The sequence below is a fragment of the Biomphalaria glabrata genome, chromosome 8 (genome assembly GCF_947242115.1).
Source record: "Biomphalaria glabrata chromosome 8, xgBioGlab47.1, whole genome shotgun sequence".
Lineage (NCBI taxonomy): Eukaryota > Metazoa > Mollusca > Gastropoda > Planorbidae > Biomphalaria > Biomphalaria glabrata.
The window spans coordinates 3,546,071-3,566,983 of record NC_074718.1 but is presented as its reverse complement, the minus strand read 5'-3'; the positions used below and the strand labels follow the sequence as shown (position 1 = coordinate 3,566,983).

The 20,913-nt window shown below is 38.4% G+C and overlaps 1 protein-coding gene across 6 annotated transcripts in view; it reads right to left on the bottom strand.

The window, feature by feature from the left end:
- The window catches only part of LOC106078210 (enterin neuropeptides-like), a 228,692-nt gene that overhangs the window by 41,949 nt on the left and 165,830 nt on the right, over positions 1–20,913 (bottom strand). The window contains exon 1 of one of the 6 annotated variants that reach the window (XM_056038184.1): positions 6,940–7,084. The exons of 4 other annotated variants lie outside the window; for them this stretch is intronic. The gene's annotated coding sequence lies outside the window, so the exon portion shown is untranslated. Of the gene's footprint in view, positions 1–6,771; positions 6,902–6,939; positions 7,085–20,913 lie in introns of those variants that run through there. One more of the 6 variants, XM_056038185.1, reaches the window with a different exon arrangement.

Genomic DNA, 20,913 nt, shown 5'->3' with positions numbered 1-20,913 from the left:
ACAAGCACGGTACATATGATGTTTCTTTTGATTGCTTAATAATACTTCTATTCTGTTGTAAACATTTTTAAAATAATACAGAAGACAGCAAAACAATATGATGAAGACTTGCACTTCTGGGTCTTTAGAATGTAAACTTTGTCGGATCGGATAAAATTTTATTTATAACATTTCTTAAGTCTGTTAAGATCTCAGACTTAGAACAATTCCAAACACTTTTTAAATGTTGAAAAGAAACGAATACAAATTTACGCAAGTAAAATACAGAAAATAAAAGAAACAGATTAAGCTTTTTAAACAATTGAATAATTAGTAGATGTGTCGAAATATTAATTCTTGACCATCAGGCCTATCTCACTAGACCTAATGGTCTTTGTTACTCTGCCCCTTTCCTTATTTGTCTGTACAACACATTCATAGTTTCTACGTCAAACTCTCTCTTCCTCCCACTCCGTTAATTAATTATCATAACAGCCTATTAATACTAGCCATGGCTTATGAACATAATGGAACAGAAGGGGACGACCTGGCAACACTAGTCCCCTCGTACACTTGGAGCTGGCCACCATGACATTAAACCTGATGCAGAACAGTTCCTTACATATTAAATACCACAAGCCGCTGGTATATCAACTCTAGCCACAAACACATGGTTAATGTTTTAAAACTGATGTAAAGTTTTGTGTAACGTTTTGGATATTTCAAGCGAGCTTTTCATATTCTATTCGACATTACTTTTCACAAAAGTGCAATTTTTTTTTCTTTAGTGTCATCCCTAAGTTTTCACGTGGACCCCAACTGGATAAGAGCTATGGGCCCAAGTGCAATCAACCCCTATGCGCCATTGTTGCTACACCACGGGCGGTGGGCCCCTAATGGTCGTGGGCCCGGGTTCATTGAACCCCTTCGCGCCATGGATGCTATGCCACTGAATTGGAATCCCCATATTGATGAATCTATAAAAAAAAATCAAACAAAACGTTAGGGATTATTAAAAGAAATTTCTATAAATCAAATAAGAACATAAAACTAAAATGGTATTTAACCTTGGTTAGGCCAAAAATAGAATATGCATCCTCTGTTTGGGACCCCTCAACTCAAGAAAACATTAAGAAACTGGAACAGACACAAAATAGAGCAGTGAGATTCATGACAAACGAATATTCACATTTGACTAGAGTAACACCTTTAGTAAAATCACTAAATTTAGAAAGCCATCAGGATAGAAGACTCAAAAGTAAAGTAGCAATTATACAAAAAACACTGAACCATAATCTTCAAATACAAAAACAAACATTTAATAAAACACTCAGAAAGACACAAAGATAAAGGCACATTCCTCGTTTCATATGCTAGGACAAATTTGTTTAAACACTCCTTCTTCCCTAGTGCTATTAGAGCATGGAATGGGTTGCCTGAGCTAGCCAGGAAAACCAGTGACTTGGCAGAATTTAAGTCATTTTTTAATATTCATGTCTAAACGCATGACGCGTAGGACGTAATCATCTTCTTTTTTGAAGTAACGTCTGTATTATATAAGATAAGATAAGATACATCATTTATAGAAAACCTTTTTTTAAAAAACTAAAATATACATTCAACTAACAATAATTTTTAAAAAGAAGAATTAAAAGAATCAAAATATTCAAAACTAAAATAATATATTTTTCGTGCGTCCATAAACTATACAAATATACATAATCTTGATTAATTAAAAAAAAAAGATAAATTGTTCTTGGCTGATATAAATATATATTTTGAAAAGGACTTCGACCTAGGAAAATATATTTCAAACTTAGAGTCACTAAAGATGACAACTAATTTTTTTTTTATATGTAAAAGAACACCCGGTAGTTTAAAAAACTTTTAAAGCATTGTGTGTCATGACACTATTACTTTCTGGAAGTTGTCAGTTCAGTGACTGAAATGAAGGCTTCCAATAGTGAAAGTTGAGACTTATTTTGCCTGAATATGTAGAGCCTAGAATTTATTTGGAATCTACATTCAGCTAACGTTCTTTAAAGCTAGTCCGTTTATTTTGTATTTTACTGGAGTGGCAGAAGGTTGGCCCTCTTCAAGCAAGGGGATCTGGTGGAGCTCTTGAAGCTCTACAAGCAGAGTCGGAGGTGGAACTCCCGTGTTTAGTGGGAAGCGTGGTCGAGAGGCTAAGTGCGCTTGAACTTGGCTACCTTTATAGGGGGCTCGAGGTTCGACACCCGACTCAGGCAGAGTTGTGTTTACTGAGCGCCTAAAGGTAGCACGAAAAACCAACTCCTAGATACCCCCTCCCCCCCACTGGTCCACAAATGAGATTGGACCAGAGCGCTCTGAGCATGCTATAAGCATGAAAGTAGCGCTATATAAGAGCCATAATTTATTTAAGCTTTCAAAAATCCATCCTCCTGGAGTCTACAATCCCCTTTAACCCCCATCCCACCCCCCTTGACAGGGCATCGCGTCCCTTTAAGGGAGACATCTTTGGTGAAACCGTTCAAGAAGCCTTAGTTTATTTCCATACTACTATAATTATCCATGTTTCAACTCCATACAGAAAGGTTGTGAGAACCTCTGCTGGGCAGACTCTGAATCTTCGTTTGCAGAAGTATGGAACAAGACTTCTGTCTTAAGGTTGGTTGTTAAACCAAGCAAAGCGGCTGACAGGGAGTCCATGCTTACGCTGATCGTTATCAAGTGTAGGGCGCAATCCTATACCAATCAGACGTAATTGTCATAACTAAGGATATGCAATCATTTTATGTATTAGTACAGTCTAGGTATTAGTCTAATAAGTGTCTGGGTCGAAGGAAAATAATTATATATTTATGGGGGCGAGTCGAACTTGCAACATAGCAGACGCTAGCACGCACACAAACACACACACACACGCGCTTTATACGATGAAGTGGAAAACTCACTCGCGCACACACACACACACACATCTACACTCTAAGATGTGGAGACTAAGATGATAGCATCAACATGGGAGACAATTCTGGCAATATGGGGAGATAATTACATAGGAATTGTTAAAGTCAATTGTTCCATATCACTTAAACGTGATTTTATTTTCCAAATCAGTTTTTTCTCAATAACAAAACCTAATACCACATTTCATAAGAGAGATTCAATTTGCAGTTAATCTTTTAATATGTTCAGACATCAATATGTATTAATTGGATAGAACTTTGAAAAGAGTATGGATTTCTTTATTTTTTAAACTTTCCGATCGTGTTCCGTGATAAAATAATGGCATTTTAATCTTAAAATTGCCAATGGGATTATGGTAGATTAAGAACACGAATGGCTGAATTGGCTATAGGATCATATCCGGTTGACCGAATGACTGAATTGGCTATAGGATCATATCCGGTTGACCGAATGACTGGATATAGGATAATTTCAGGGTGACTGAATGACTCGGCACTTAAAATCAACCAGGTTGCTCTCACCTGCATCAAAGACACAGAAACAAAGCCAAACACACAGAACAACAAATCTTTGGGATTAAACATACAGATGTGTGATGTCGATATGATCTCATTGGTGGGGAATGTACTCGATGATGTCCGGTAATATCAACATCATCAGTTTAGTGTTCCACTTAATAAAACAGCGATGTAGTGTGAAAATGACAGGAAGTTGCAAAAGTTCACGGCGAGCGTGGCCCTTGGTTTTAAAACCGAGGCTGTGGCTGTAAAATATTAAATGCATTGTTTCCCTTGCATGTTGTGGCACAATATTCATGTGTCGTGGGATTAAATCTGATTTGAGTTAGTTTTATACTAAGTATTTATGGACTGAGATTGACGATTGATTCATCAGAGAGAGTTTGTGTTTTCATACAAACTCGGAGGCTCCCCCACTGGTCCACAAAAAAAGATTGGACCATAGCACTCTGAGCATGCTATAAAAATGAAAGATGCACAATAAAAAAAAAAAACAGCATTTCTAAATATAGGCCTAAGTGACATTTTCTAGGTGACGTCATGGAGTGTCCTGACCTCTTGACCTCTTGACTTTTGAACTGAGTTCAAACCCTGGTGGAGGCAGGAGTTTTTTTTTTATAGGGCGCCCCTGAGACGACTCAAACTTAATGAGCTTTTGGCATAAGCTGGGGATGTAAAGGCGATTGTGCTGGCCACATGATACCTTCGTAACCGTTGCCATTGAAACATCATCATTATCATCTGCTCAAGGTCTGAAAATGGGGAAAATTCTGTTAATCATAATCTAAACACTAACCACTGAAATGTTTTTGGCTGTCCAATAGGGAGCTTCGAATCGAATTTGTTGAATTCACATTTTGGGCACACTACAATGCAGTTAACCATATGATCATAAAAGCACCGTCTTATTCGGACACAATGCCGAGCAGACAAACAACACAAATACAATAATTCGAGTTTTTTTTTTTTTTTTTTTTTGTGTCCCTTGTATGTTTGTTATGTTTTTGTGTGGCTGCATTGAAATCTTGTATGCCCCCAAGTCCAAACAAAGACTTGACATCCGTTTTGAGAAGGTCAGTTTGCTTTGCCCAGTGCTGAAGATGTTTATCGGGAATGAAATTGGGTACAATAGGGACTCGATCAAAGACGAGAAAAGCTCCAGTCTAAACAGAAAGACAAACAGTGATTTCTTTGTACGATAGGAATTAGCCTCTTTCTTCTTCTTCTTCTTCTCTCTCTCTCTCTCTCTCTTTCTCTCTTTTTCTCTCTTTCTCTCTTTCTTTCTCTCTTCTCTCTCTATTTCTCTTTCTCTCTTTCTGTTTCTCTCTCTTCTTTCTCTCTTTCTCTTTCTCTCTCTCTTCTCTTTCTTTCTTTCTCTCTTTCTCTCTTTCTCTTTCTCTCTTTCTCTCTCTCCTCTCTTTCTCTTTCTTTTTCTCTCCCTCTCTCTTTCTCTCTCTCTCTTTCTCTTTCTCTCTGTCTTTCTCTCTCTTTCTCTCTTTCTCTCTCTATCCTCTCTTTCTCTTTCTCCTCTCTTTCTCTTTCTTTCTCTCTCTCTCTCTCTTTCTTTCTCTTTCTCCTCTCTTTCTCTTTCTTTCTCTCTCTCCCTCTCTCTTTTTCTCTCTCTCTCTCTTTCTCTCTCTCTCTCTCTTTCTCTCTGTCTTTCTCTCCCTTTCTCTCTCTCTTTCTCTCTTTCTCTCCCCTCTCTCTCTCTCCCTCCCTCTCTCTCTCTCTCTCTGATATAAACTAAGCTGACGAAAGAGCTAACACAATGTATTAAAAGAAAGAAGAAAAAAAAATGTACTGAGACTTTTAGCATGATGGGACGTGGTGACCAAGGGATGAACCTTGGCTGCCGAACCAAAGGGTTTCCAGTTCGAGTCCCGATGTAAAATGGTGTTTCAAATTTCGGAATTTTAGTGACGCCCCCGAGTCCCTTAATTTCTAATGGGAACCTGAAATAAGTTTGTGAAAGTGGTTGCTCATTGTTCTGGTCACACGATACCCTCGTTAACCATGACCAATAGAAACATATGATGTTTACATCATCTGCTCTCATAGATTGCTATGTCTGAAAAAGGACATTTACTCAATTTTTTTTGTACGTACTTATAATCGCTCATACACAGACATACACAAACTCTGGCTAACACATAGACAGCAGTCATCAAATAAAGTATTTACTGGCAACTCATTTTGTGGTCATTCTCAACGATTTTGTTTCTAGATATAGTAAATTTATCTTGCATACAGGCCACAGGCTAGGGCTCAAACTGGGCATGGAGAAACAGAAAGCTTACATCAACTCACTGTCTGTCTGTCTGTCTGGTAAAAAATGTGTATACGTTATTTCTCCCACACCCAATCTCGGATCAAGCTGTAACTTCGCACAATTATTTCTTTTACCTGACAACACAAGAATCAATTTTTTTTTAAAAAGCTAATTAACTATAGGTAATTAAACATTTTGTTTGGTATCTCGAACAAGGGAAAGAAATTGCAATAGACTGGAGAATAAAATAAACAATATTCCCATACATTTAATAACAAAAAAATACAACTTAGTTGACTGTAGTATCTAATATATAAAGCAGAATGTAAGGCGTATGTGTGTGTGTATGTATCTATGTATGTAGTGCTTTTTTGTGACGGTACGCACTGGTATCGTACCGGCACCTTTTTTCAATGTGGGGAAAAAATATTACTTTTCTTGTATTTTAACGTTTATTATTAATTTAGTAGTAGTTAAAAGTTAGACAATCCATCACTGAGTACCGGCACCTATTTACTTACAATAAAAGCACTGTATATATATATATATGTATATACATATCAGGAAGTGCTTACGGAGGTGTCACTATAGGATTAACTAAACGATAAAAAATTCTTAGCTACGCCCCTGGTGCTTACCACACAGCCAGAGAGTTACTGGGATTCTTTTATAGACTCGGTGATGACGTCTATCAAAAGTATACTACTGAGCAAAGGTATGTTTTGGCTTTGAAGTCATTTTTCGTATCTTATCTAATTTGATCTATGTTTATATGATTTTGTTATGTTACACTTGCTATATCTGCGCTTGTTAGTAGCCACATAATAATATTAATAATCTAGCTTACAATATAAAAAAAACAAACTTAATTTATAAACGCTCAAAATGGAAACAAATCTTCGCAATAAGTTTTTTAAAATAAATTTGATATAGAATAGTAGAAAATGATTTCCCCTCCCCCCTAAATCTTATCTAGTATTTGGTCTCACATTTCTAAGAAAGACATAATCTTCATTGCTCTTTAAGACAAGGTCTCCATAATTAATAACTACTTACGGATGAATTAAGTGTCCAGATTTAGCCAAAGATTTTTTTCTCAAAAGGCATAAACTTAGAATAAATAGAGCTAGAATTATCTTAGAAGAAAACAGACAGACGCCTCTGTGTGACAATTGCCTTAGGCTCAATGGTAAGAAAAAAAAAAGTTTCGATAATATTTCTTACCGTCTGCTGCTAGTCGTCTGCTAACACGACACTCTAATGAATCACATGTTTTAACTCACTGCGACGCACACAAGACGAGCCGGGGAGTTTTGTAAGTGATTCCGAATCAAATAAATCGATCACTCACGGCAATCGCCTGCTAGCGATACCTCGGGGGACGGTCTAGTTGTGGGGAAAAAAAAAAGCATCAAGGTATACAGTGAGTGGGTGTAGGGGGCGGCTGGGGATTGTTCAGGCGCATGGTGGGTGGTGGGGCGGAGCTTGAGAATGGCGAGAGAGTGAGTGAGTTAGAGAAAGAAAGAGAGAGAGAAAGAGAGAGAGAAAGAGAGATAGAGAGACAGAAATAGAGACATAGAGAAAGACAGAGAGAAAGAGAGACATAGAGAGAGAGAGAGACAGAGAGAGAGAGAGACTGAGAGAGAGACAGAGAGAAACAGAGATAAACAGTGAGAGACACACAGAGAGAGAGACAGAGAGAGAATCAGAGAGAGAGAGACAGAGAGAGAGAGAGAGAGAGACAGAGAGAGAGAATCAGAGAGAGAGAGAGACAGAGCAGAGAGAGAGAGAGAGACAGAGAGAAAAGAAGTATTTCTTATGTCCTAAGTTTAGAACATTGTACGGAATAGATTACAAATTAATTAAAGAAATCAACAAAATATTATTTTTAAAAAAAGTTATTGCCCTTTCAAAACACGTGATTTATGGGGTAAATGATTATGTAAACTTTTTCCATTGCCCACAGCTTAGGGCGCCATTGCACATAAGGACCACGCCTTAACTTTCCCCACCTGATGTCAGGCACCTTTTAGTTAAGAAGACTCAGAGCCGCCCTGCAAATATTTTTTTTCCGGGATTTGAACTATACTCCTTTAGTTGGAAACCAAGCGCTTAGCCTCTAGACCACCAAGCCCAAAATAAAAGAAAGAATAAAGAAAAAAGCAGGTAAAAAAAATAAAAAAAAATTGAAAGAATGTATCAAAACGACGAAAGAACAAAAGATAATGAAAGTAAATAAAAAAAAAAGAAGAAAGGATAAAAAAAGATTTAACAAACAAGAGAAAGAAATGGTACTAAAAAGGGTGAAAAAAAAGAATAAAAAGAAAAAAAAAAGTAATAAACATATCGTACTGATCATATGTATTGTTATTGTTATGACATTTCAAAGTCTCCAATGCCGTTACCGAAATGTCAGCCTCGGTCTTTGAAAACTTTCACATGTACCAGCCATCTTTCAGAAATCAAAGCCACCACCAAAATTTTCAAACCAGACCGAGCGTCTCTTCAATAAATAATCACCCGGCGACTTCCTTTATGCTTCAAAATATCTGTTTTTTACTTTATTGATCACTCTCTGACCCTCTTGTGACTTAGAGTTGTCCTTCCTTTCCAGCCTCAAAAGAAAAAAAAATATCTCCCTTTACGAGCGCAGCATAAACGGGGCGTCTAGTTTGCGTGGAGAACTTGAAGTCTTTGGGGAGTTTCTGGCGTTCTTTTTCTACCCATTGGCACCGCGCCCCTGAGTGGGTAATTGCTTCTTCGGGACTGTTAAGACGCCAATGCTAGCGACGCCATGTTTTTTCTCCCACTTTGGCGCCGAAAAAAAAAGGGAGTTAATTATGTTTGATTGTGATTGAGGAAATCAAACTGAATGCGGCTTATTCCCAAGATATTAAGGTACAAAACGGGTTCGACGCTCTATTTTATATCAGTGATGCTTATGATGGTCAAACTGCGGCTCGCTTGCTATATCTGAATATTCTACCAACAATGCATGCTTAAAAAAGGAGAAAAGATAAAAAGCTGCTCTGGAGTTATGTGAAAGTTTCTGATGCACAGGTGGGTGGATGGTTTGTTTGGGTTTGGTGTTGAATTTACATATATGTAATACTTTTTAACATAAAAAAAAGACTTATCTTACGGGAAGAACTTCACATTTAAAGCCTTATCTTTAGATATTTTAGGATTTATTTCACTCTTTTCAATATCCAAGAAGTGGGAGAAATGACGTGTACACAAATCGTAGCAAACAGACAGAGTGAGTTGATATAAAGCTCTTATTTGTGTTTTATTGTTCTAGTTCAATGGGGTCATCAAATTTACTTGGTCTAAGGCAGGGGTTCTCAACCTGTGGGTGGCGAACCCCTTGGGGATCGATTGACGATTTGCCAGGGGTCGCCTGAGACAATAAAAAAAAAGGATTGTTATTGTCTATTCTTCTATTGCTGTGTGTGTCTGGTTAAAGGGGGGGGGGTCGCGTCAGAGTGGCAGATTGTAAAAAGGGGTCGCCGAGCTTAAAAGGTTGAGAACTGCTGGACTCTAAGGCCTCCAATTATCTAAGACCGACCCTGCCTCGTGCTCCCACCTTTGTACCTAGAAGGATGACTTTTGACAGTCAGTCATGTCTTACAGTATGACCAAACCAGCTCAGCTTTCATCCCTTCATAATATATATTATAGTTTTAAATAGCGCTACTTTGATGCTAATAGCATGCTCAGAGCGCTTTGGGCCAATATCATTTGTGGACCAGTGGAGGTAGGAGGGGGTATCTGGGAGAAGGTTTTCCGTGCTGCCTTTAGACGCTCAGTGAACACAACTCTGCTCGAGTCGGGTGTCGAACCTAGAATCCCCTTCATAGGTAGCCAAGCCATATTCAAGCGTACTTAGCCTCTCGACCACGCTTTTGAGGAGCTCCTTTTATTTTTCTTTTTTTGCTAGCCAGAATGTGCACTTGTAAAAATACAAGCTTGGGTTTTATTACATCGAAAATGTAACACGCCTACACCGGTTTAATTGCAGTAGCTGTTTATAGCTACAAAACAAACGAGGGCGTATCAACATGGGTCCAGGGAAAGATAGAATGACACGACAACATTCTGTCAGTTTTAGTTTTATGCGAAGACAATACTACTGGCTTTCAAATATTTTTTTTTACATTGTAAAAGAAAAAATGTGCTCTGGAAATCACATTGAAACAAATGAAATTTTACCTTTTTAATGGACAGGTTGTCTGTGTTTAGAATGAAAGAAAGAGTTACAGACCACATAACATAATCGCAAATAGATTCATTCAGTTACTTAAGCAAGTGCAGTGGTAACCAACCTTTTTTTGAGCGTGGGGGCGGCCATATTCATTTAGGACACTGGCCACATCACCGCGAAAAAATGTGCTAGACCAAAAGATCTGACATCTGCACGAGGGGGGAGGGGCAGTGGCGTAGTTAAGGTAGGGGGAGGAGGCGGGATAATTTGAAAATCCCCCCGGGCCCCCACTTGAGGGTGGCCCCAAATGAGTGTTTTTTACATTAAAAATTAAGTATTACGCAAAATGCAGGGGCCCCTAAAGAGGTCAAGCGCCCCAGGGCCCCCAAACGATGGAAATTTTCTAGTTACCCTCCTGAGGAGGGGGGTTACGTTTGGAGGGACTGAATAACACTGAGACAAGGGGCGGATATATCCCACAGGCCTTAGTTTGGGCATACCCTGTGTAGTATTTATGTAAGCTTTCGTGTATCGGAACTTATCGACGTCCGTTGAACCTACAGAGAAAAATGTGAAAATGGTTTTTATTTCATTCGAAGGTTGTTGGTTTTTCTACAGTCTATTTTAGGAAAACGTTCTTTGCTGACTATATCAAGAAACAGTGACAAGAAGAGAGGATTTCTTGTAGACTAGCTGTACAGAAGGTTAGGGAGCTCTCTCTCCTTCTCTCTCTCTCTCCTTCTCTCTCTCTCTCCTTCTCAATCTCTCTCTCTCCTTCTCTCTCTCCTTCTCTCTCTCTCCTTCTCTCTCCCTCTCCTCTCTCTCTCCTTCTCTCTCTCTCCTTCTCTCTCTCTCCTTCTCTCTCTCTCCTTCTCTCTCTCTCTCTCCTTCTCTCTCTCTCCTCCTCTCTCTCTCCTCTCTCTCTCCTTCTCTCTCTCTCCTTCTCTCTCTCTCTCCTTCTCTCTCTCCTTCTCTCTCTCCTTCTCTCTCTCTCCTTCTCTCTCTCTCTCTCCTCTCTCTCCTTCTCTCTCTCTCTCCTCTCTCTCTCTCTCCTCTCTCTCTCCCCTCTCTCTCCTTCTCTCTGTCTCCTTCTCTCTCTCTCCTTCTCTCTCCTTCTCGTTCTCTCTCCTTCTCTCTCCTTCTCGTTCTCTCTCTCCTTCTCGTTCTCTCTCTCCTTCTCTCTCTCCTTCTCTCTCCCTCTCCTCTCCTCTCCCTCTCCTCTCCCTCTCCTTCTCTCTCTCTCCTTCTCTCTCTCTCCTTCTCTCTCTCTACTTCTCTCTCCTTCTCTCTCTCTTCTCCTCTCTCTCTCTCTCCTTCTCTCTCTCTCTCTCTCTCTCTCCTTCTCTCTCCTTCTCTCTTCTTCTCGTTCTCTCTCCTTCTCTCTCTCCTTCTCGTTCTCTCTCTCCTTCTCTCTCTCCTTCTCGTTCTCTCTCTCCTTCTCGTTCTCTCTCTCCTTCTCTCTCTCCTTCTCTCTCTCTCTCCTTCTCTCTCTCTCTCTCCTCTCTCTCTCCTTCTCTTTGTCTCCTTCTCTCTCTCTCTCCTTCTCTCTCCTTCTCGTTCTCTCTCCTTCTCTCTCTCTCTCCTTCTCGTTCTCTCTCTCCTTCTCGTTCTCTCTCTCTCTCTCTCCTTCTCGTTCTCTCTCTCCTTCTCTCTCTCTCTCCTTCTCGCTTTCTCTCTTATTCTTGTTCTCTCTCCTTCTCTCTCTCTCTCTCTACTTCTCTCTCCTTCTCTCTCTCTTCTTCTCTCTCTCTCTCTCCTTCTGTCTCTCCTTCTGTCTCTCTCTCTCTCATTCTTTCTTTCTCTCAAGTTTCATTGCTTTCAAACCAAACACATCTAAAGACCTGAGGTCAGTAAGCGTGTGAGCGCAATTCAGGGGACTGGCGATTGGAAGCTTGACCTCTGGGAGACACAGTGAAAAGAACTAAAGCCAAGGGTCAAGAAAAACATAAAGAGTAGAAAAAAGAAAGTAAGCTTATAGAGAACAGAGGCAGGTGTAGATTTCCACCCAGATTTAAAACTAAACTAGCTAAATTTTAAGTCCAAAGTTATTTAGTGGTCCATAATCTTGGTCCAACCCAGACTTAGAAGTGAGCTAGCCATCATGTTCCCTCTCACATATAACCCGCGGGTTATACAAGCTTTTTACAAACGGGCGGTACCTTTGCTGGGTATACAAGGGTGCGGGGTATACAGAATGTTACACATAAACATTGAATAATGGAAACTAAGGGGTCTTTAAACCTCCTGTAGTTTACTGTATGAGCATCTCTATATAAACCTTAACAAAAAAAATAGTACCGGCAGAGAATCTTTAATATGCCACTCATCAGTTGTAACATGTACATAAGCCACTGAACAAATTAGCCGATACCGTAATAACGAAACGTATAGACCACAATGCACATGCGGGGTATATAAGGGTGCGGGGTGTACGATTTATTTATTTTTTTACTTTTTGTGTAATTTTGCCGGGTTTTACACGTCTGCTTGTTCAGCACGTCTGCGGGTGCGGGTCATATGGGCGAAAATGCGGTAATTATAATCGAAGGTTATTTAATACTCCATAGTCTTGGTCCAACCCACTCACTGAGACCTAGAGAAAAATTTATGTATTTAAAAAATAAAAACAAATAATGACGAGGATAAAATTTCAAATATCACGTGACTAGAACAGAACCTGTCAACAAAGATATGAGTATGAACAGAATGTGACACAATCTGAACAAAGTAAAAGTGTTCATATTGAGCTAATGGAATTTCATCCGTTTAAAAAATCTCGTCCAGGTTTTTTTTTATGTCACTCCCACCCTACACTTCCTGTCCGTGAAGGTCACTTCTGCCAGAGGCTTTTTTTGGAAGAAATTTTGAAATTAATCAGATCAAAAAAATAAATAGAAAAATAGACAGAGAGACGTCGGGAAAATGGGGCGTGGAGACTGAATGAAGCGCTTGGTTTCTGAACTCAGGAGTCACGGGTTCGAATATTGGTGAAGACCTAGATTTAAAATTTTGTTTTTTATGTTTCTATTGTCTATCCTTCCAATTCTAATGGGTACCTGACATTTGTACATCGAATACGCTTTAAGAAAAAACTTTTCTATTTATGAATAAAATCTCCATGCATGAAAATCTCAAATGTCGATAAGTGAGATTTTTGTTCCTGGATTTATTTTGTACAGACTTCAACATAATAATTTGAATGGAGTTCCTTCAGGGTCAAGGGGAGACGAACAAAGGACTCGGATTTAATTTTACATTCACATCGATCATCTGCCCATTGTGTACCTATGGTCGTTAGTTACTTCCCTTCGTCGCCATTTTTCTTTGTCTGTGTGTGTAAGGAATGGACAATGTCTCGGCGGTAGTCTACTCGTCAGCAGCTGTGAAGGTAGATTACATCTTTGTCCCACTTTCTGAACACAAGTCTGTTCGGATCCCCATGACCTATTTTGACCTGACCTACGTATTTTGTAGCTCTTTTGAAACTTTATGGCAGCGAGAGCTTATTTTATATAATACAGACGTTACTTCAAAAAAGAAGATGATTACGTCCTACGCTTCATGCATTTAGTCATGCATATTAACCAATGCCTTAAATTCTGCCAAGTCACTGGTTTTCCTGGCTAGCTCAGGCAACCCATTCCATGCTCTAATAGCACTAGGGAAGAATGAGTATTTGTGCAAATTTGTCCAAGCATATGGGACGAGGAATGTGCCTTTATTTTTGTGTCTTTCAGAGTATTTTATTAAGTTTTGTTTTTGTATTTGAAGATTATGGTTCAGTGTTTTATGTAGAGTTGCTACTTTACTTTTGAGTCTTCTGTCCTGAAGGCTTTCTAAATTTAGTGATTTTACTAAAGGTGTTACTCTGGTCAAAATACATGTACCAAGAGCACAGATTGGATAGTTTCCACCTGCGCTGCCAAAGACGCATAATGTGCATCTCCTGGAGGGATCACGTCTCCAATCTGGACGTTCTAAAAGTGGCCCATATGCACAGTATCTATGCTCTCCTGACACAGAGATGATTACACTGGCTCGGACATGTCACCCAAATGCCAGATAGTAGAATCCCGAAAGGTATCTTATATTCTGAGCTTGTGGAGGGAGTCAGCCCCAAAGGCCGCCCAAGACTAACAAATAGAGATGTCTGCAAGCGAAACATGAGAACCACAGGCATCTACGATCCTTGCCGAAAGCCAAAGAAACGAAGCGGCCTCAAAAGAAAGAAAAAAGAAAGCTGCCCTGTCAGTTAGCCCAAAAACTGATGCACGAACTGTGGCAAAGTCTGCCGCTCTAGAATTGGCTTGATTAGCCACACCAGATTCTGTCTCCAGTGACTTCTGTCTCCAGTGACTTCTGTCTCAAGTGACTTCTGTCTCAAGTGACTTCTGCCTCCAGTGACTCATCAGGGCGCATCCGTCGCCTTCCGAGGAGCCATATATTGAAACTGTGTAGCACTGATGATACCGACTACCATCGCACCAAAATGTCTATGTCCTTGATTGTTTAACGGGAAGCGTGGTCGAGAGGCCAAGTGCGCTTGAACTTGGCTTGGCTTGGCTACCTAGAAGGGGGGCTCGAGTTCCGACACCTAAAGGCAGCACGGAAAACCAACTCCTAGATACCCCCTTCCCCCACCTGGTCCACATATGAGATTGGACCAAAAGCGCTCTGAGCATGCTATAAGTATGAAAGTAGCTTATATAAAAGCTATAATAATAATAATAATAATAATAAAGGAACTTGATCCCTTATAGGGAATAAGAAGTAGAGGAAGACCAAAAAGAACATGGCGACGCAGTATACTAGAGGAAGCCGAGAGGACCGGAAAGAGATGGGAAGCCACCAAAAAACTAGCTTGAAACCGTGGAGAGTGGCGTGTTTTTGCTGAGGTCCTATGTTCCATGAGGAACACAAAGGAAGGATGATGATGATGAGCTTGATCCCTTGGCATAGAATAATCATCCGAATTCTTTACGGGTGTCCAATTTTTTAAAAATTAAAGTATATTTTTATTTGGAATTGAGAAACTGAGCAATCGCAAAATGGATCAGACAACATTTTATGCAAACGCTAATGAACCACATCTTTATTGATTATTTCTTCTTCTAATTGATTGATATCAATGTCTCTTTATTTATTCCATATAGCGATGAGCAAATTTAGTCACATGCGATGCAGGCTACTGAATTATATTTACTGAATTATATTTTAAAATTGTTTTTTGTGTGAGATTTATATAAAAAAGTTAGAGAGGCAAGTGGAGCTTTGTTTGTTCTTGGACATTATTTAAAAAATGATTACTCACAGATATTATATTTTATCTTTTCAATCTGTGGTGATTCTAACAAAACTCCAGGACCTCTCGGTGTCAACTGGTGAAGATTAGTTGTCCCGGGCTTTCATTCAGGAAAACAATTATCGCCAGACATGCTAGTAATCATAATTTACTCATATCTATAAAAAAAAAAGTTAAGTTCCTTTTTCAGACCTTATGGTCTGTAGGGCAAATATCGTAAAGATCATCTGTTTGTGTGTCCTATGGATAACAAGGGTGTCATGTGGCCGGCACAACGACCAACCGCCTTTACTTTTCCCCAACTAACGTCAGAAACCCATTAGAGCTGGTCTGATTCAGAGGCGCCCAAAGATGCCTAAATTAAAAAGCCCAGTCTTAACCAGGATTCGAGCCCGGGAGCTCCGGTTCGGAAGCCAAGCGCTTTACCGCTCAGCCACTGCGCTTACTCATACCTATTCCACTCAATTCCACTGCAATGGTTGACAGAAAAAAAAAAGAATTATAAGGAAAGGGAATGAAAGAAAAAAGAAGAACATAAGGAAAGAAAATGAAAAGGAAGAAACATAAGGAAAGAAAATGGGAAAAGGAAGAAACATAAGGAAAGAAAATGGGAAAAGGAAGAAACATAAAGAAAGAAAATGGAAAAAGGAAGAAACATAAGAAAAGAAAAAAAGGAAGAAACATAAAGGAAGAGAATGAAAAAGGAAGAAACAAAAAGGGAGAAAATGAAAAAGAAAAAAAAGGAAAGAAAATGAAAAAGGAAGAAACATAAGGAAAGAAAAAAAGGAAGAAACATAAGAGAGAAAATGGAAAAATGAAGAAAAATAAGGAAAGAAAATAAAAAGGAAGAAACATAAAGAAAAGAAAATGAAAAGGAAGAAACATAATGGAAGAACATAAAAAGGAAGAAACATAAGGAAAGAAATAAAAAGGAAGAAACATAAGGAATAAAAACTTAAAAAGGAAGAAACATAAGGAAAGAAAATGGAAAAAGGAAGAAACATAAGGAAAGAAAATGAAAAAAGCAAGAAAGATAAGGAAAGAAAATGAAAAAGAAAGAAACATAAAGAAAGAAAATGGAAAAAGGAAGAAACATAAGGAAAGAAAATGAAAAAGGAAGAAACATAAGAAAAGAAAATGAAAAAAGCAAGAAAGATAAGGAAAGAAAATAAAAAAAAGGAAGAAACATAAGGGAAGAAAATGAAAAAATGAAGAAACATAAGGAAAGAAAATGAAAAAAGGAAGAAACATAAGGAAAGAAAATGAAAAAAAGAAGAAACATAAGGAAAGAAAATGAAAAAAGGAAGAAAGATAAGGAAAGAAAAAGGAAGAAACACAAGGAAAGAAAATGAAAAAAGGAAGAAACATAAGGAAAGAAAATGAAAAAAGGAAGAAACATAAAGAAAGAAAATGGAAAAAAGGAAGAAACATAAGAAAAGAAAATGAAAAAAGGAAGAAACATAAGGAAAGAAAATGAAAAAAGGAAGAAACATAAGGAAAGAAAATGAAAAAAGGAAGAAAGATAAGGAAAGAAAAAAGGAAGAAACACAAGGAAAGAAAATGAAAAAAGGAAGAAACATAAGGAAAGAAATGAAAAAAGGAAGAAACATAAAGAAAGAAAATGAAAAAAGGAAGAAACATAAGAAAAGAAAATGAAAAAAGGAAGAAAGATAAGGAAAGAGAATGAAAAAAGGAAGAAACATAAGGAAAGAAAATAAAAAAGGAAGAAACATAAGGAAAGAAAATTAAAAAAAAGAAAGAAACAAAAGGAAAGAGAATGAAAGACAAGTAAGGTAAAGATATGTTAAAATTTGAGAATTTAAATCAGAAAAAAAAAGTCCGACATAAAACAGAGAGAGAGAAAGAGACAAAGAGAGACAGACAGAAACATGCAGAGACAGAAAGTGAACAATAGAGGCAGAAAGAGAAAGTTTGGAATAAAGAGAGAAAAGAAAGGTCACAGAAACAGAGAACTTAGGTTTAGGTTTTAATATATATCATACACAAAAAAAAGCTGGACTATTTCTTTTCACTCTGTGTCCAACAAGATTCTTGCCCCAAATAAACTCCTTTAAAAAAAAACTGCAAGGTGATCTTCCTGACCTGAATAAGAAAATGCTCGGCCAATGACATAAAAAAAAAACACCCAGATATAGTGTTAAATACCCAGCTCTTGAAGCGATCGAATATAGCAATCGAAAGCTCAAGCATTTCAGATATTGACCTAAAGAATCACGCGCGGCTTGATGTCCTCGTGTGAAGATTTTGATGGACCTTTGAATTACTTCTAGACCCAACACACACACACGCTTACACCTTGACAAGTATGCCCAGCTACACTAATACCCGCACTGAATCTTTCCCGCGTGAGTACCAAAACCGGAAGTTCACTTGTCAGAGAAATAGCAGACGTGTACACACACGCTTGACGACAGGGGATAAAAAAAAATAAAGATGACAGGACACACACAGACACAGACACTTGAAAGACTTGATATGGGAAGTCACGGTGTCAAGATGTGTCCGAGTCAAGGTGTCAAGCAGTGTCCAAATCATCTTGTAATTTGTCCCGAGTCTTGAAGGAGCCAGGAACCTCTTGCCGTCCATCATTTGATTTGATTACGTCACTTCAACAGGGCGAGATCGGGAGCGAAGGGGAGAGAAATCGTTTGGAAAGGGGAAATGACTCTCACAAAACTATTTGTTAATTTGAATTCTTAATCTGTGAGTAGCGAAACTTGGCAGGTTTTTTAAAAAAGAAACTCTACCGCGGGAGACCTGTAATTTTAAAAATGTCTTCGATTAATGAGAATTTTAAAACTGGGTACTAACCGCTGTAGCTGTCTACTCAGACTTTGGCTCTAAAAAAATTATTTGTTCCGCTTACCTTCAAATATTTAATTCGAGAAACATTTGTCGTCTGCGCATCTATAATCAGGCGATATCCTCGAACCTCAGTGAACTGATGACTCTATATATGCAGCAGAGAACCACGCGTTCCATTAACTCTTAAGGTGCTGAACTTTTTTTACGAGTGCATACAAAATGGAAGTACAATTCTAATGCTTAGAGGCTAATCTACCACACGCGTTTTAAGGGTTAACTCAATTCTTTTCGTACCGTGGCCTGAGGACTCTTTTTTCGGTAAAATGACCCAATTATATTAGGAGCTTTCATATCACTATCTCATACTTAATCAAAATGCATGCATCAACATTCATAGTGTGCTTTATTATTATATCTGCAGTTAGATTAGCAAAATTTAATTTTAAACGAAAATAAATGTAACTTAAACTAGGGTTTTTTTTTTTTTTTTTTTTGTTTTTTTTTTAAAGTTTTGAACTTTTATGTAAATAACCGTAAGAACACAAGTGAACTATCTTCTTGAATAATTTAAACACAATATAACTCACTTTAAACTACACGTTTCAATGTCACTCGTCTTCAAATTGCACTCGCTCTTTCAGCTATTCCATTCCTTACATACAACCTCAGCTGAGACGGACTTCCTCGTGGTTACGTCAGACAAGGGGCCGGTCTTAGGCAGATTTGACCGATTGCTAGTTACATTTAGCGTATCACTATCAGTCCTGGACTCCTGGCTTCTGTCACAGGCTTTTAAAGACGTTTGTGTATTATACAATTGACGTGACGCCAACGTTAAAATAAGCCACATTGCGTTTCAGATGCTTCCATTGTATGTTGCATACTAAAAATTGAAATAATTAAGTAATTAAATGTAATAGCTGTTATTGTAAAAAAAAATTAAAGAGGGGCCTCACAAGCATCCATTAAATTGGGACCTGCAATTTGTAAGGCCGGCCCTGACATCAAAATCTATTAAGGTAATATAAATATACCATACGCCTTTTAACTCTGGTTACATCATGAATACGCAAATACGCTCCATAACAATCATTAGGTACAAAGAAAACGTGAGGACCTAGCAGTTCAAAATATTAAGACCTAGCAGTCCAAAACAAAGACCTAGCAGGCCAAAACATTAAGACCTAGCAGTCCAAAACAAAGACCTAGCAGTCCAAAACATTAAGACCTAGCAGTCCAAAACATTAAGACCTAGAAGTCCAAAACAAAGACCTAGCAGTCCAAAACATTAAGACCTAGCAGTCCAAAACATTAAGACCTAGCAGTCCAAAACATTAAGACCTAGCAGTCCAAAACATTAAGACCTAGCAGTCCAAAACATTAAGACCTAGCAGTCGAAAACAAAGACTTAGCAGTCCAAAACATTAAGACCTAGCAGTCCAAAACATTAAGAACTAGCAGTCGAAAACAAAGACCTAGCAGTCCAAAACATTAAGACCTAGCAGTCCAAAACAAAGAGACTTAGCAGTCCAAAACATTAAGACCTAGCAGTCCAAAACATTAAGACCTAGCAGGCCAAAACATTAAGACCTAGCAGTCCAAAACAAAGACCTAGCAGTCCAAAACATTAAGACCTAGCAGTCCAAAACATTAAGACCTAGCAGTCCAAAATAAAGACCTAGCAGTCCAAAACAAAGACTTAGCAGTCCAAAACATTAAGACCTAGCAGTCCAAAACATTAAGACCTAGAAGTCCAAAACAAAGACCTAGCAGTCCAAAACATTAAGACCTAGAAGTCCAAAACAAAGACCTAGCAGTCCAAAACATTAAGACCTAGAAGTCCAAAACATTAAGACCTAGCAGTCCAAAACATTAAGACCTAGCAGTCCAAAACAAAGACCTAGCAGTCCAAAACAAAGACTTAGCAGTCCAAAACATTAAGACTTAGCAGTCCAAAACATTAAGACCTAGAAGTCCAAAACATTAAGACCTAGCAGTCCAAAACATTAAGACCTAGCAGTCCAAAACAAAGACCTAGCAGTCCAAAACAAAGACTTAGCAGTCCAAAACATTAAGACTTAGCAGTCCAAAACATTAAGACCTAGCAGTCCAAAACATTAAGACCTAGAAGTCCAAAACAAAGACCTAGCAGTCCAAAACATTAAGACCTAGAAGTCCAAAACAAAGACCTAGCAGTCCAAAACATTAAGACCTAGAAGTCCAAAACATTAAGACCTAGCAGTCCAAAACATTTAGACCTAGCAGTCCAAAACAAAGACCTAGCAGTCCAAAACAAAGACTTAGCAGTCCAAAACATTAAGACCTAGAAGTCCAAAACATTAAGACCTAGCAGTCCAAAACATTAAGACCTAGAAGTCCAAAACATTAAGACCTAGCAGTCCAAAAAATTAAGAGCTAGCAGTGCAAAACATTGACCTAACAGTACAAAACGTTGACCTAGCAGGCCAAAACATTAAGACCTAGCAGTCGAAAAAAATTAAGACCTAGCAGTCCAAAACATTAAGACCTAGCAGTCCAAAACATTAAGACCTAGCAGTCCAAAACATTAAGACCTAGCAGTCCAAAACATTTAGAACTGTGTCGTGTGTTAGATAGTTAGTTTACTTAGTTTAGTTGCGCACTTTGTTAGACCTACAGTGAACGCACATTGTATAGGGACGACATAGACTTTGGGGTTAGAGATTAGAATAGACTTTTAGAAATCAGTTACTGCTAGACTCTTGAGGGGTAAACATTGCTGTTAGTGACGGACTAGACTGTGGCCCATTCTCTGTATTAAACATTGCTTGAAGTTCAACTCGAGTCCGTGTTCCTGTTGGTATCTGTTCATTATATGTAATGTGAT